The sequence below is a fragment of the Lathyrus oleraceus genome, unplaced genomic scaffold (genome assembly GCF_024323335.1).
Source record: "Lathyrus oleraceus cultivar Zhongwan6 unplaced genomic scaffold, CAAS_Psat_ZW6_1.0 chrUn0027, whole genome shotgun sequence".
Lineage (NCBI taxonomy): Eukaryota > Viridiplantae > Streptophyta > Magnoliopsida > Fabales > Fabaceae > Lathyrus > Lathyrus oleraceus.
This window is the reverse complement of record NW_026112418.1, coordinates 115,484-132,678: the sequence shown is the minus strand read 5'-3', so window position 1 is coordinate 132,678 and position 17,195 is coordinate 115,484. Positions and strand designations below refer to the sequence as shown.

Below are 17,195 nucleotides of genomic sequence, written 5' to 3'. Positions count from 1 at the left end.
ACAAAGTTAACGGACTATAAATTAATGATTCATATTATATATAAATGGTTAACAACTGTAATTACATAATAAAGCTCAATATTATTTGTATTCGTCATATTTATATTATATTATGGTATATTATATGTAATAAAGAATTTAATATTTTTTCTCCATCACCAAGTTTTGAGGTTTCTTCATCACTAAGCAACAAAGTTAAAAAAACTATAAATGAATGATTCACATTATATATAAATAGGTAACAAGTGAATTTAGATAATCAAGATCAACATTATTCGTATTTGGCATATTCACATTGTATTATGGTATATTATATGTTAATAAATTCAATAATTTTCTTCTCTATCACCAAATTTTAGGTTTCTTCATCCCTAAGTAACAACGTTAAAGTACTATAAATTAATGATTCATATTATATATAAATGGTTAATAAGTGAAATTACATAATAAAACTCAATTTTATTGGTATTCGTCATATTCACATTGTATTATGGTATATTATATGTAAAAAAAAATATTTTTCTTCTCTATCACCAAATTTTAGGTTTCTTCATCATTAAGAAACAAAGTCAAAAAATTGTAAATAAATTATTCATATTATATATAAACGGGTAACATGTGAAATTACATAATCAAGATCAATATTATTTGTATTTGGCATATTCACATTGTAATAAGGTATATTATATGTAAATAAATTCAATAATTTTCTTTTCCAGAATTTTACCTTTCTTCATCACTAAGTAACAAAGTTAAAGGACGGTAAATTAATGATTCATATTATATATTACTGGTTAACAACTGAAATTACCTAATAAAGCTCAATATTATTTGTATTCGTTATATTCACATTATATTATGGTATATTATATGTAAAAAAGAATTTAATATTTTTTTTCTCCATCACCAAATTTTAGGTTTCTTCATCACAAAGCAACAAAGTTAAAAAAACTATAAATGAATTATTCATATTATATATAAATAGGTAACAAGTGAATTTACATAATCAAGATCAACATTATTCGTATTCGGCATATTCACATTGTATTATGGTATATTATATGTAAATAAATTCAATAATTTTCTTCTCCATCCCCAAATTTTAGGTTTCTTCATCACTAAGAAACAAAGTTGAAGGACTATAAATTAATTACTCATATTATATATAAATGGTTAATAAGTGAAATTACAAAATAAAACTCATATTATTTGTATTCGCCATATTCACATTGTATTATTGTATATTATATGTAAACAAATCTCAATATTTTTCTTCTCCATCACCAAATTTTAGGTTTCTTCATCACTAAGAAACAAAGTTAAAAAACTATAAATGAGTGATTCATATTTTATATAAATGGGTAACAACTGAAACTACATAATTAAGATCAATATTATTTGTATTCGGCATATTCACATCGTATTATGGTATACTATATGTAAATAAATTCTATAATTTTCTTCTCCATCACCAAATTATAAGTTTCTTCACACTATATTATGGTATAATATATGTAAAAAAATTAATATTTTCTGCTCCATCACAACATTTTAGGTTTCTTCATCTCTAAGCAACAAAGTGAGAAAAATATAAATGAATGAATCATATTATATATAAATGGGTAACAACTTAAATTACATAATTAAGATCAATATTATTTTTATTCCGCATATTCACATTGTATTATGGTATAAAATATGTAAATAAATTCAATAATTTTCTTCTCCAACACCAAATTTTAGGTTTCTTCATCCCTAAGTAGAAAAGTTAAAGTACTATAAATTAATGATTCATATTATATATAAATGGTTAATAAGTGAAATTACATAATAAAACTCATTTTTTTTGTATTCGTGATATTCACATTAGTTTATGGTATATTATATGTAAAAAAAAAATTAATATTTTTCTTCTCCATCACCAAATTTTAGGTTTCTTCATCACTAAGCATTAGAGTGAAAAAACATTAAATGAATGATTCATATTATATATAAATGGGTAACAAGTGAAATTACATAATCAAGATCAATATTATTTGTATTTGGCATTTTCACATTGTCATATGGTATAGTATATGTAAATAAATTCAATAATTTTCTTCTCCATCACAAAATTTTAGGTTTCTTCATCACTAAGTAACAAAGTAAGACGACTATAAATTAATGATTCATATTATATATAAATGGTTAACAACTGAAATTACATAATAAAGCTCAATATTATTTGTATTCCTTATATACACATTATATTATGGTATATTATATGTTAAAAAGAATTTAATATTTTTTTCTCCATCACCAAATTTTAGGTTTCTTCATCACTAAGCGACAAAGTGAAAAAACTATGAATGAATGATTCATATTATATATAAATAGGTAACAAGTGAATTTACATAATCAACATCAACATTATTCGTATTCGGCATATTCACATTGTATTATTGTATATTATATGTAAATAAATTCAATCATTTTCTTCTCAATCACCAAATTTTAGGTTTCTTCATCACTAAGTAACATAGTTGAAGGACTATAACTTAATTATTCATATTATATATAAATGGTTAATATGTGAAATTACATAATAAAACTCAATATTATTATGGTGTATTATATGTAAAAAAAAATCAATTTTTTTCTTCATCACTAAGAAACAAAGTTAAAAAACTATAAATGAATGATTCATATTATATATAAATGAGTAACAACTGGAACTACATAATCAAGATCAATATCATTTGTATTCGGCATATTCACAATGTATTATGGTATACTATATATAAATAAATTCTATAATTTTATTCTCCATCACCAAATTTTAGGTTTCTTCATCACTAAGTAACAAATTTAAATGATTATAAATTAACGATTCATATTATATATAAACGGTTAATAAGTGAAATTACCTAATAAAGCTCAATTATAGTTGTATTTGTCATATTCACACTGTATTATGGTATATTATATGTAAAAAATATTAATATTTTCTTCTCTATCACCAAAATTTAGGTTTCTTCATCACTAAGCAACAAAGTGAAAAAAATATAAATGAATGATTCATATTATATATAAATGGGCAACAACTTAAATTACATAATCAAGATCAAAATTATTTGTATTCGGCATATTCACATTTTATTATGGTATATAATATGTAAATAAATTTCATAATTTTCTTCTCCATCACCAAATTATAGGTTTCTTCATCCTTAAGTAACAAAGTTAAAGTGCTATAAATTAATGATTCATATTATATATAAATGGTTAATAAGTGAAATTACATAATAAAACTCAATTTTATCTGTATTCGCCATATTCAATTTGTATTACGGTATATTATATGTAAAAAAAACTGAATATTTTTCTTCTCCATCAATAAATATTGGGTTTCTTCATCACTAAGAAACAATTTTAAAAACTATAAATGAATGATTCATATTATATATAAATGGGTAACAAGTGGAATTACATAATCAAGATCAATATTATTTGTATTCGGCATATTCACATTGTATTTGGTATGTTATACGTAAATAAATTGAATAATTTTCTTCACCATCACCAAATTTTAAGTTTCTTCATCACCAAGTACCAAAATTAAAGGACTATAAATTAATGATTCATATTATATATAAAGGGTAATAAGTGAAATTAAGTAATAAAGCTCAATATTATTTGTATTCATCATATTCACATTGTATTATGGTATATTATATGTAAAAAAACATTATATTTTTTTCTCCATCCCCAAATTTTAAGTTTCTTCGTCCCTAATCAACAAAGTGAAAAAAACTATAAATGAATGATTCATATTATATATAAATAAGTAACAAGGGAAATTACATACTCAAGATCAATATTATTCGTATTCGGCATATTCACATGGTATTATGGTATATTATATTTAAATAAATTCAATAATTTTCTTCTCCATCACCAAATATTAGGTTTCTTCATCACTAAGTAACAAAGTTGAAGGACTATAAATTAATTATTCATATTATATATAAATGGTTAATAAGTGAAATTACATAATAAAACTCAATATTATTTATATTCGCCATATTAACATTGTATTATGGTATATTATATGTGAAAAAAACTCAATATTTTTCTTCTCCATCACCAAATTTTAGGTTTCTTCACCACTAAGAAACAAACTTAAAAAACTATAAATGAATAATTCATATTATATATAAATGGGTAACAACTGAAACTACATAATCAAGATCAATAAATTCTATAACTAAATTATATATTCACAATGTATTATGGTTTACTATATATAAATAAATTCTATAACTTTCTTCTCCATCACCAAATTTTAGGTTTCTTCATCACTTAGCAACAAAGGAAAAAAATATTAATGTATGATTCATATGATATATAAATGGGTAACAACTTAAATTACATAATCAAGATCAATATTATTTGTATTCGGCATATTCACATTGTATTATGATATATAATATGTAAATAAATTCAATAATTTTCTTCTCCATCACCAAATTTTAGGTTTCTTCATCCGTAAGTAACAAAGTTAAAGTACTATAAATTAATGATTCATATTATATATAAATGGGTAATAAGTGAAATTACATAGTAAAACTCAATTTTATTTGCATTCGTTATATTCACATTGTATTATGGTATAATATATGTAAAAAAAAGTTACTATTTTTCTTCTACATCACCAAATTTTAGGTTTCTTCATCATTAAGCAACAAAGTGAAAAAACTATAAATAAATGATTCATATTATATATAAATGGGTAACAAGTGAATTTACATAATCAAGATCGATATTATTTGTATTCGGCATATTCATATTGTAATATGGTATATTATATGTAAATAAATTCATTAATTTTCTTCTCCATCACCATATTTTATGTTTCTTCATCACTAAGTAACAAAGTTAAAGACTATAAATTAATGATTCATATTATATATAAGTGGTTAACAATTGAAAGTACATAATAAAGCTCAATATTATTTGTATTCGTCATATTTACATTATATCATGGTATATTATATGTAATAAAGAATTTAATATTTTTTTCTCCATCACCAAGTTTTAGGTTTCTTCATTACTAAGCAACAAAGTTAAAAAAACTATAAATGAATGATTCATATTATATATAAATAGGTAACAAGTGAATTTACATAATCAAGATCAACATTATTCTTATTCGGCATATTCACATTGTATTATAGTATATTATATGTATGTAAATTCAATAATTTTCTTCTCTCTCACCAAATTTTAGGTTTCTTCATCACTAAGTAACAAAGTTGAAGGACTATAAATTAATTATTCATATTATATATAAATGGTTAATAAGTGAAATTACATAATAAAACTCAATATTATTTGTATTCGCCATATTCACATTGTATTATGGTATATTATATGTAAAAAAAACTCAATATTTTTATTCTCCATCACCAAATTTTAGGTTTATTCATCACTAAGAAACAAAGTTAAAAAAACTATAAATGAATGATTCATATTATATATAAATGAGTAATAAATGAAACTACATAATCAAGATCAATATCATTTGTATTCGGCATATTCACATTGTATTATGGTATACTATATATAAATAAATTCTATAATTTTATTCTCCATCACCAAATTTAAGGTTTCTTCATCACTAAGTAACAAATTTAAATGATTATAAATTAATGATACATATTATATATAAACGGTTAATAAGTGAAATTACCTAATAAAGCTCAATTATAATTGTATTTGTCATATTCACACTGTATTATGGTATATTATATGTAAAAAATATTAATAATTTCTTCTCTATCACCAAATTTTAGGTTTCTTCATCACTAAGCAAAAAAGTGAAAAAAATTTAAATGAATCCAAGTCAAGAAAACAAGAATGGGAGATCACATGCATTTGAAGATGATGTTGTCAATATATAACCAACACCCTATTGGAGAATCATCTTATGTTCCTTCCATTTAACAAGTAGGGCAGACTTATATTACTGTTTTACTGCGGCTACTCTTTTCAAATTATAAGAGGGTCCAAGGCATCAATATTCTTTAATTTAACATACTAATTATCCCTTAACTTAAAACCGTAGCTGCAACTTGAGAAAGAAAAAGTTTTTTTTTATCAGAAAAGACAAAGTTATGGTCAGGTTAAAAAGGGCAGAATATTGAACATCGTCAACCCGGCCTTATCAGTTTTGAAGCCAATTGTTTGATGAATCAAACTAATATAAAATTGGAATTAAGCCTAGTTTACTGTAATAAAACCAACCAAGTAAGCAGACAAATGTATGTAAACAATTTTTAGTACAGAGCACATATAAGCCAACAAAAACACAAACATTTTACAGATCCTAACCCATGCTTCATTTCTTACGAATGGATTTATTAGCCATATATCAATCAGGAAAACCCAACACCATTGGATGCATATATAGTAGAGGCCTATATTATGTTCAAATTCTTAGGCAATCAGCAGCTAAATTGCATAAACAAAAACTACAATTATTCAAAAATACAATGAATAACTTACGATCCAACTGTTCACCAACACCAAGAACTTCCTGCACATTTCGAGTCATAATCTGGTGGACTTCATAAAGTTCATCCTTCAATTTTGCCATATTGCGCTGTGTATGGGTATCCTGGTAAAGTTTCTTTATCTTCTGTATAAACGTGTCTATTAAACACTCAAAAGAAAAAAAGATTAATTAAACTCCATTGGAAAAAGAGAGGAGTATGCTAAATGGTATGTGACAGTGCAGAAACTGATATCTACCAAACTTAATGAAGGCATAAGGTCTGGCAGTAGTTTCGATTTGAGCCCCATTAACACGCTCAAACTCATTCCTGAGCTCTTCAAGATATTGAAATGCTAGTTTCTTAGGGTATGCCCGATCACACATTGTCAAGTATCAGACCCGTCCTTCTATAATATAACTTGTTTGTGTCAAGGTCATATTGGGCTACGGAATTTTTTCAAATATAATTAAAGCAAAAGAATACTAATTTGAAATATAATAGACCACAAAACTTCAAGATAATGAAAACAAGATCAACTTGCTAGGGAAGTAAGGTTTTGGAAAAACAATATAGCATTACACTTTTCACATGCATGAGATATACAAAACCACCAACTTAATTATGATTCAACTGAGATAATGGATATCAATCAAAACAAAGAAAACAGATCATAGCTTCTTACAATGAACAAAACTATAAGATTTGCATACCTAGCCTAAAAATATACATGTTGATAAATAAAGTAATGTGCAATCAAGCATCTCATTCTGAGGATGGCATTTGGTGGAAGATAACAGCTCCCAAAGTGACAACAAACAGTAGACAACTCCACAGTTCTAAAAAATTGCCTATCATCCGATCCTGCATCTGATATTTTATCAATTCTCAAGCAAATATCATTGCCTACACTACACATTATAATTGCTATACTCAAGCCATTCTTACAAGACTACTAGACATGATATATGAGAAGGATACTGGAAAATGTAAGGACCACTTTCAACTGACATCCTCGACGCCTCATTAAGCCCTCTTGATAGATTCTTAAACAACGCCTTAACTTGCTGTTTGTAAAATTCACCATCTTTAAGATCTCGACCATCATCTAGTCCTTCAGCTAGTGGAAGACCATCAGTAACACGAACAATCATAGTCAACTTCACCATCTTTCTCAGTTTACAATCTCCCTCTCAAAGTCTTGAACTTTGCAACCGAACCAAACCAGACTACATTACCAAACAAAAGTACAGTTAAGAGTAAAACCTGATCCGAGTTAAGACCAAAAAAAAAAATTAAAAAAAGCAAAACACAAATTTCTTTACTTTCCTTCATTCAATTATTAACCGAGGTACAAAAAACATAAAAATTAAGTAATGAATAAATTCCTCATACACACTACCACAAAACAACATCAAAATAATAAATTTTGGCTCCACTAACGCGACTAAAGTGTAAAATAAGAAAACCAAGGGTTGTTTTTTAACAAACTCATATCTTTATGATGTATAAAATCCACCTTTGATCTGTTCATCAAGGGTAAATTGAGTTGATGTCAGATCCCCAAATCATGATACCCTAGTTTTTTTAGCCTGGGTGGATTTAACCAAAAAAAGCAAATTTCAAACTATTCAATTAATTTAACCCTTGTACAATACAAAGTTCAAAAGTTATTTTTACATTGCAAAATATAGCAATGAAAATTGAATCCCAAAAAATCGTACTGAGGCGATAAGAGCCAAAACTAAACGAAAATCTGTAAGAGAACTCATGCATGTACTGCGTAAAAGTTTGCATCGCCAATTACGACGCTACGTCGTTGGTTCTTATATAATTTACTAAATCTGACAAAACAAAAAACGCAACAAAACCTAATTTACGTCATTCAGATCTGGCGGAGTTAAATCATCATCTTCATTCCAATATAACTAATATAGATTAGGTTTTTTCTTTTCAAATTCTGTAATGTTGCAAAATTAAGGAAAACTAATGTTATGTTCACGTTGAATTGAAATGGAATGAAAATGGAGTGTGAGAATGAGAGACTCTCCAAAAACGCATGCAAGTCTTGGTTAACTCCTTAGCAAGAGCGTTTCTATTAGTTAAAATTATAATTGGCACGTGGACCATAAGCACTAATTAGCAAGACACTTTAAATAGAAGATTGTTTATTGTGTAGTAACCTTACGGCCCCGTCTGCCCGTTTTTTTAATGCGCATAGCAGAGAAAAATAAGTGTCAGTTTTTCTTTTTATGAGGTTTCTATTGTAGGTCGCATTAAAAATAATATTATTACATTTTGAATATGATAAAAAAAGATATTCAAAATTATATCGAAGCATGCAAAATACTATTGATACTATGTAATTAGTGACGTTCTTTAAGAGGAATACCGAAATGAAATCTCTATTCGAAATATTTTCTTTTTCCCTGCAATTGTTTTCCGTAGTAAAGAAAAAATGTAAGATTCTCAAATTAGAATTTTTTTTAGAGAAAAAGATAGTAAAATTAATAGAAAATGTTATGTTCCTGTTTTAGTCATCCCTGATCCTAGTAAGTCTTATGAAGTATTTTATGATGCCTCTAAGAAAAGATTAGGAGGGGTACGTGTTAATGCAGAGTGGTCAAGTTATAGCCTATGTCTCTCGTCAGTTGAAACCTCATGAAGAGAACTACCCGACTCATGATCTTGAACTGGCTGTTGTTGTCTTCACATTGAAAGTTTGACGACATTACTTTATGGAGTGCATTTTGAGATGTTTAGTGATCATAAGAGTTTGAAATATTTATTTGACCAAAAAGAGTTAAATATGAGACAAAGAAGATGGATGAAGTATTTGAATGACTTTGATTTTGAGCTTAAGTATCACCCGGGGAAGGCAAATAAAGTTGAGGATGCCTTAAGTCGGAAAGAGATACATAAAGCTGAGCTGATGATGTTAGAATACGCATTGTTGGAAAAGTTCCTAGATCTTAATATTTAGTTTAGTTGGACGCAAGATGGTGTGATAATGGGAAATTTGAATGTTACTTCTAACCTAAGGGAAGAGATCCGACAAGGACAAATGATAGACGAGAAATTGCAAGAGATGTCGACTCAACCAGGTTTCACTCAGTCACCAGATGGAGTCATTCTGTTTAATCAAAGGTTTTGTGTTCCGAATGATGTCGAGCTGAAAAGGAAAGTTTTGGAGGAAGCTCACAAAGGGGCGTTTACTATACATCCAGGTTCATCGAAGATGTATCAAGACTTGAAGAAGAACTATTGGTGGTCTGGAATGAAAAGGGATATCACAGAGTAGGTGTCGGAATGCATTATATGCCAACAGGTAAAGATTGAACATCAGAAGCCAGGTGGTTTATTGCGGCCTTTAGAGATTCCAGTTTGGAAATGGGATAGTATTTCAATGGATTTTGCAGTAGGGTTACCTCGGACCCAAGGTGGTTATGATTCAATTTGGGTGATTGTGGATCGGTTGACTAAGTCCGCACACTTCTTGGCCGTGAAGACTACTTACAAGGCAAGTCATCTTGCACGATTGTTCATTTCAGAAATTGTTAGGTTGCACGGTGTTTCTACTATCATTGTGTCCGATAGAGACCCAAAGTTTACTTCAAGGTCTTGGAGAGAATTCCAACAAGCTATGGGATCAAGATTGTGTTTGATTACTTCTAATCATCCTCAGACGGATGGTCAGACTGAACGGACAGTACAGACACTGGAAGATATGTTAAGGGCTTGTGTACTTGAAAGTGGAGGGAATTGGAAGGAGCTTTTACCGTTGATTGAATTCACATATAAAAATAGTTATCATGCAAGTATTGGGATGGCTCCTTATGAAGCCTTGTATGGACGGAAATGTAGAACACCTTTATGTTGGATAGAAGTTGGCAAAGAAATGATCTTAGGACCAGAGATTATTCAAGAGACAACGGAGAAGATAAGGATAGTCCGTGATAAGATGAAGAAAGCACAAGATCTCCAAAAGAGCTATGCGGATCACATGAGAAGACCATTGGAATTTGATGAAGGTGACCATGTATTTTTGAAGGTGACTCCGAGTTTGAGACTGAAAGGACCGTTTAAGTCACGGAAGCTAAGTCCGAGATACATAGGGCCATACCAGATTATAGAGAGGATTGGAGAAGTAGCCTACAAATTAGCTTTACCACCTTCTCTATCAGAAATGCATGATGTTTTTCATGTATCTCAACTCCGGAAGTTCATTCCAGATTCTCTTCAGCCTATTCTTCCAAATTCAATAGAAGTAGAAGCAAATCTGACTTTCGAACCTCTACCAAGTCGCATTGCAGGACGAGAAGTTAAGGTATTAAGGAATAAGGAGATTCCTCTTGTTAAGGTTCAATGGGATGAATCACACCCAGGCGACGCCACCTGGGAACTAGAGTCAGAAATGCGAGAAGCTTACCCTCATTTCTTCCAGGTAATATTTAAAATTCGAGGACGAATTTTCCTTTAAGGGGGGGGGGGGGGGGAGGATGTAATACCCCGTATTTCCTTAAACACCTAAATTTCTATTAATTGAGGTCAATTGAGTTCCTATGTGCTCTAAAAGTTTCCGATTGAGATAAATAGAGTAAAGGAAAATAGCTCTGGTAGAACAAATATTATGGATAGTACCACTTGAGATATTTGTATTAATTAGGACTGACCTTTTATTAATTAGGATATTTTGGTAACACTAATAATGGGTCAATAGCTCTGGTAGAACAAATATTATGGATAGTACCACTTGAGATATTTGTTTCTACCCCTTCACCCACTTACTAACCACACAAATCATGGTGGCCACTTGCTAGTAACATTGACCCACTCACCACCACATGTTATAACACACTTGCCTTGTGGATATTTATTAGTAGAACCATCAGAAGGAAAGGAGGAAAGGATAGAAAAAAAGAGGAAGCTCAAGAGAAGAAGGGAAAGAAAGGCTAGTGGAGAAGAAGAAGAAGGAAGGAAAACTTGGAACCAACACCATCATCCTCATCCTCATCTCATCTTCCATAACTTTTCCTCTTCAATTTCTTAAGGTGGGTTCTAGTTAGAAACTCTAGGTTTCTAGAAAAGTTAGGGTTATTGTATCATAGACAAATCATGAAAAATCCATGCTATGTGATGAATATTACTCTTGATGTTGTTGTTTTTATGAACATGTGCTTGATATGTTCTTTGTGATTGTTGTGATGATATGATTTGTTATGGTTGTGGTAAAATGATTGGTTGTGATTGTGACCTTGGAATCCTTGATTTATATGTGTATAAGAACATGTAGTATGATGGACTTTGTTGGAAGAAGAAGTGGTAATTTGCTAGAAATGGTAAAACAGAGGAAAAATGGTGTCTCTGAAGTGAAGTGCGAAAATGTGAGTGGATCAATCGATTGGTCTCTGTCAACCAATCGATTGACAACCCTTGGTTTTGCAGAAAAATGAAAATTTAGCAGGACCAATCGATTGACACTGCATTACAATCAATTGCGCAAACTTGTTGTATATGAACAGTGGAAAATTTTAGCAGGACCAATCGATTGACACTCAGGATCAATCGATTGACACTCAACAAATTTTGAAAAACAGAAATGTGAGAGGAACCAATCGATTGGGCTTCCCCAACCAATCGATTGACTTAAGTTAAAAACTTCAAAATCCATTTCTTAAGTGTTTTTAAATGCATTCTTCCAACCATTAATCATTTGTGATGCTATGCTTATGTTGAATACATGTTAATGGTGAAAATTACATGATGAACCTAGTAAGTTAACCTAGGATTGAAATTAGGTTATGAGTAGGTCTATAACCTAAATGATATGAGAATACGATATTCATTCGTACGACGCTTATGTGGATGTCGTGGACGAATTGTTGCCATGATTGAGAATGAGACGCATTGTATGGAACATGCCATGTTATTATTTGTGTATTGTGGTGAATGAAGTCACCTGTGATTGATGGATTTTGTTATGGTTCATGGAACCGATGATTGTGGAACCGATCATGTATTCAGAATGTGTGTTTTCTGTGGTGGTACACATCTCTATTGGTATGCTTAGATGAGTAAGCATTGGGATGTCAGACCAATGATTCGAGCCTCAATTGGGTTTGAGCCCCAACCATGGTGGACATGGGGGAAAGGTGGACACCTAAGTCGGATGTAGCCCCATACGGTGAGAGAGACTCAAATTCGGTTTGAGTCCCATACGAGTGATAGTTCTTAAAAGTGGGTTTTCGAGTCCCATAGGGGAACCTGATATCCACTGTGAAAGTCGAATCATACGAGCATGCATGAACCGGGCCTGACTTAGACGTAAGTCCGTTCGGGAATTGATGTGCCGTGATCTGAATAATGATTGTGGTTGAGTTATGAGAACTCAGATGCATGTTGCAATACAATTGCGAGTTAGTTTCCCCATCGCTCAAGTCTTCGTTCCCTTGTTGACTTGAGTTGAATATGAGTTGAATATTGATTAGAAAATCTTGTAGAGCCGAGTGGACTCATAAGATAGGGAACCCACTGAGATTATTATCTCACCCCATGTTGTTGATTATTTTTCAGGTGGTTATGAGCAGGAGAAGGGTAAGGGCAAGATAGAGTGATATCTTGCTTCCCTGATGACTGATGGCTTTTCTTCCGTTGTGTAGATATTTTTAAGATCATTGTTTAATGATCTAGATTAGTAGTTTTATTTTGGGCACTCTTATGTACATTTTGTGCCATGTTGTATTTATTTTGGGCATGTATCTGTATATGTACACTATGCTGCTAGGCACCTATGTATTTCAGTACCAGTTTTACACTATGTATAATATGTATTCTAGACATATATTATATGTAAGTGTTACATTATTCGTATTTGGCATATTCGCATTGTATTATGGTATATTATATGTAAATAAATTCAACAATTTTCTTCTCTATCACCAAATTTTAGGTTTCTTCATCACTAAGTAACAAAGTTGAAGGCCTATAAATTAATGATTCATATTATATATAAATAGTTAATAAGTGAAATTAAATAATAAAGCTCAATATTATTTGTATTCGCCATATTCACATTGTATTATGATATATTATATGTAAAAAAACTCAATATTTTTCTTCTCCATCACCAAATTTTAGGTTTCTTAATCACTAAGAAACAAAGTTAAAAAACTATAAATGAATGATTCATATTATATATAAATGGGTAACAACTGAAACTACATAATCAAGATCAATATTATTTGTATTCGGCATATTCACATTGTATTATTGTATACTATATGTAAATAAATTCTATATTTTTCTTCTCCATCACCAAATTTTAGATTTCTACATCACTAAGTAACAAATTTAAAGGATTATAAACTAAGGATTCATATTATATATAAACGGTTAATAAGTGAAATTACGTAATAAACCTTAATTATAATTGTATTTGTCATATTCACATTGTATTATGGTATATTATATGTAAAAAAATTAAAATTTTCTTCTCCATCACCAATTTTAGGTTTCTTCATCACTAAGCAACAAAGTGAAAAAAATATAAATGAATGATTCATATTGTATATAAATGGGTAACAACTTAAATTACATAATCAAGATCAATATTATTTGTATTCGACATATTCACATTGTATTATGGTATATAATATGTAAATAAATTCAATTATCACCAAATTTTAGGTTTCTTCATCCCTAAGTAACAAAGTTAAAGTACTATAAATTAATGATTCATATTATATATAAATGGTTAATAAGTGAAATTACATAATAAAACTCAATTTTATTTGTATTCGTCATATTCACATTGTATTATGGTATATTATATGTAAAAAAAATTAATATTTTTCTTCTCCATCACCAATATTTAGGTTTCTTCATCATTAAGCAGCAAAGTGAAAAAAACTATAAATGAATGATTCATATTATATATAAATGGGTAACAAGTGAAATTACATAATCAAGATCAATATTATTTGTATTCGGCATATTCACATTGTAATATGGTATATTATATGTAAATAAATTCAATAAATTTCTTCTCCATCACCAAATTTTAGGTTTCTTCATCACTAAATAACAAAGTGAAAGGACTATAAATTAAGGATTCATATTGTATATAAATGGTTAACAACTGAAATTACATAATAAAACTCAATATTATTTGTATACGACATATTCACATTATATTATGGTATATAATATGTAAAAAAGAATTCAATTATTTTCTTCTCCATCACCAAATTTTAGGTTTCTTCATCACTAAGGAACAAAGTTATATGTAAATAAATTTAATATTTTCTGCTCCATTATCAAATTTTAGGTTTCTTCATCACTAAGCAACAAAGTGAAAAAAATATAAATGAATGATTCAAATTATATATAAATGGGTAACAACTTAAATTACATAATCTAGATCAATATTATTTGTATTCGGCATATTCACATTCTATTATGATATAAAATATGTAAATAAATTCAATAATTTTCTTCTCTAACACCAAATTTTAGGTTTCTTCATCCCTAAGTAGCAAAGTTAAAGTACTATAAATTAATGATTCATATTATATATAATTGGTTAATAAGTGAAATTGCATAACAAAACTCAATTTTATTTGTATTCGTCATATTCACATTAATTTATGGTATATTATATGTAAAAAAATTAATATTTTTCTTCTCCATCACCAAATTTTAGGTTTCTTCATCATTAGGCAACAAAGTGAGAAAACTATAAATAAATGATTCATTTTATATATAAATAGGTAACAAGTGAAATTACATAATCAAGATCAATATTATTTGTATTCGGCATATTCACATTGTAATATGGTATATTATATGGAAATAAATTCATTAATTTTCTTCTCCATTACCATATTTTATGTTTCTTTACCACTAAGCAACAAAGTTAAAGGACTATAAATAAATGATTCATATTATATATAAATAGTTAACAACTGAAATTACATAATAAAGCTTAATATTATTTGTATTTGTCATATTTACATTATATTATAGTATATTATATGTAATAAAGAATTTAATATTTTTTTCTCAACACCAAATTTTAGGCTTCTTCATCACTAAGCAACAAAGTTACAAAAAACTATAAATGAATGATTCATATAATATATGTAATATTCCATATTCCCTTAAATGCTCAATTAGTTGTCAGTTGAGACCTATTGAATTCCTATGTGTTATATCTTTGGTTAGTTGTAACAATTGAAGCTCCTATGTACTCTAAATGTTGTCAATTGGGACCAATAGAGTAAATGGTGAACTCTGAAGGGATTGATTATTAATAAAGAGACATACTAATGGAAATTGGAATTTTTCCCATTTTTTAAGGTGTTAACCGGTTAACGGTATGAGGTAACCGGTTAACGCGTAGCAAAACTCACTTTCTGGGCAATTTCGTGAGTGGTTAATCGTTAAAGGATAGATTGATGAATTAATTGAGTATTATACCTCCGTTTTGGACACGGCCGGATGCGTTAGAAAGATAACGTAAAGGGCTATTATTATTGTTCCATGTTATAAAATATTATGTGATTTATAAATGCCATGAATTTTATCATGATGAAAATTGAATATTTTTGTTATGTGGAAGGTGAAATAACACGATTAAAAACCTTACAAAGATGAGTGAGGAAACCTAGAAGAATAATTTGATTAATAACTTAGAAAGATAATCTAGGTTATGGAACATGTGAGATACATGTATGAGAATACGGTATTCATTCGTACGACGCTTATGTGAGGTCGTGGACGAATTGTTGCCATGATTGAGAATGAGACGCATTGTATGGAACATGCCATGTTATTATTTGTGTATTATTATTATTTGTGTATTATGGTGAATGAAGTCACCTATGATTGATGAATTTGTTATGGTTCGTGGAACCAATGTTTTGTGGAACCGATCATGTATTCAGAATGTGTGTTTTTCTGTGATGGTACACATCTCTATTGGTATGCTTAAACGAGTAAGCATTGGGATGTGGGACCAATGATTCGAGCCTCAATTGGGTTTGAGCCCCAACCATGGCGGACATGGGGGAAAGGTGGACACCTAAGTGGGTTAGAGTCCCATACGGTGAAAGATACTCAAAGTGGGTTAGAGTCCCATACGAGTGATGGTTCTTAAAAGTGGGTTAGAGTCCCATAGGGGAACCTGATATCCACCGCGAAAGTCGAATCATACGGACATGCGTGAACCAAGCCTTGGCCTAGACGTAGGTCCGGTTGGGGATCGATGTTGCGTGAATCTGAATAATGATTGTGGTTGAGTTATGAGAACTCAGATGCATGTTGCCATACAATTGCGAGATAGTTCCCCATCGTTCAAGTCTTCGTTCCCTTGTTGACTTGAGTTGGATATGAGTTGAATATTGATTAGAAACCCTGTAGAGCCGAGTGGACCCATAGGATAGGAGAACTCACTGAGATTATTATCTCATCCCATCATTGTTGTTATTTTTCAGGTATTCTTTACAGGTTGGATCTAAGAGAAACTATTATGGATGTTTCAAGGGTTGTTGTTTAGCATGATCTTCCGCTGTGGAGTTGTGTGCAATGAAGATATTGTACATAGTTCTTAGATTTTTATTGTTTAGGCATTATTGTATAACATGTTCCATTGATGTTTTTAGT

At 29.5% G+C, this 17,195-nt stretch overlaps 1 pseudogene; it reads right to left on the bottom strand.

Moving 5' to 3' along the window:
- Positions 1–6,265: 6,265 nt before the first annotated feature.
- LOC127112051 (25.3 kDa vesicle transport protein-like) lies at positions 6,266–7,883 on the bottom strand (annotated as a pseudogene).
- Between the last annotated feature and the right edge of the window lie 9,312 nt (positions 7,884–17,195).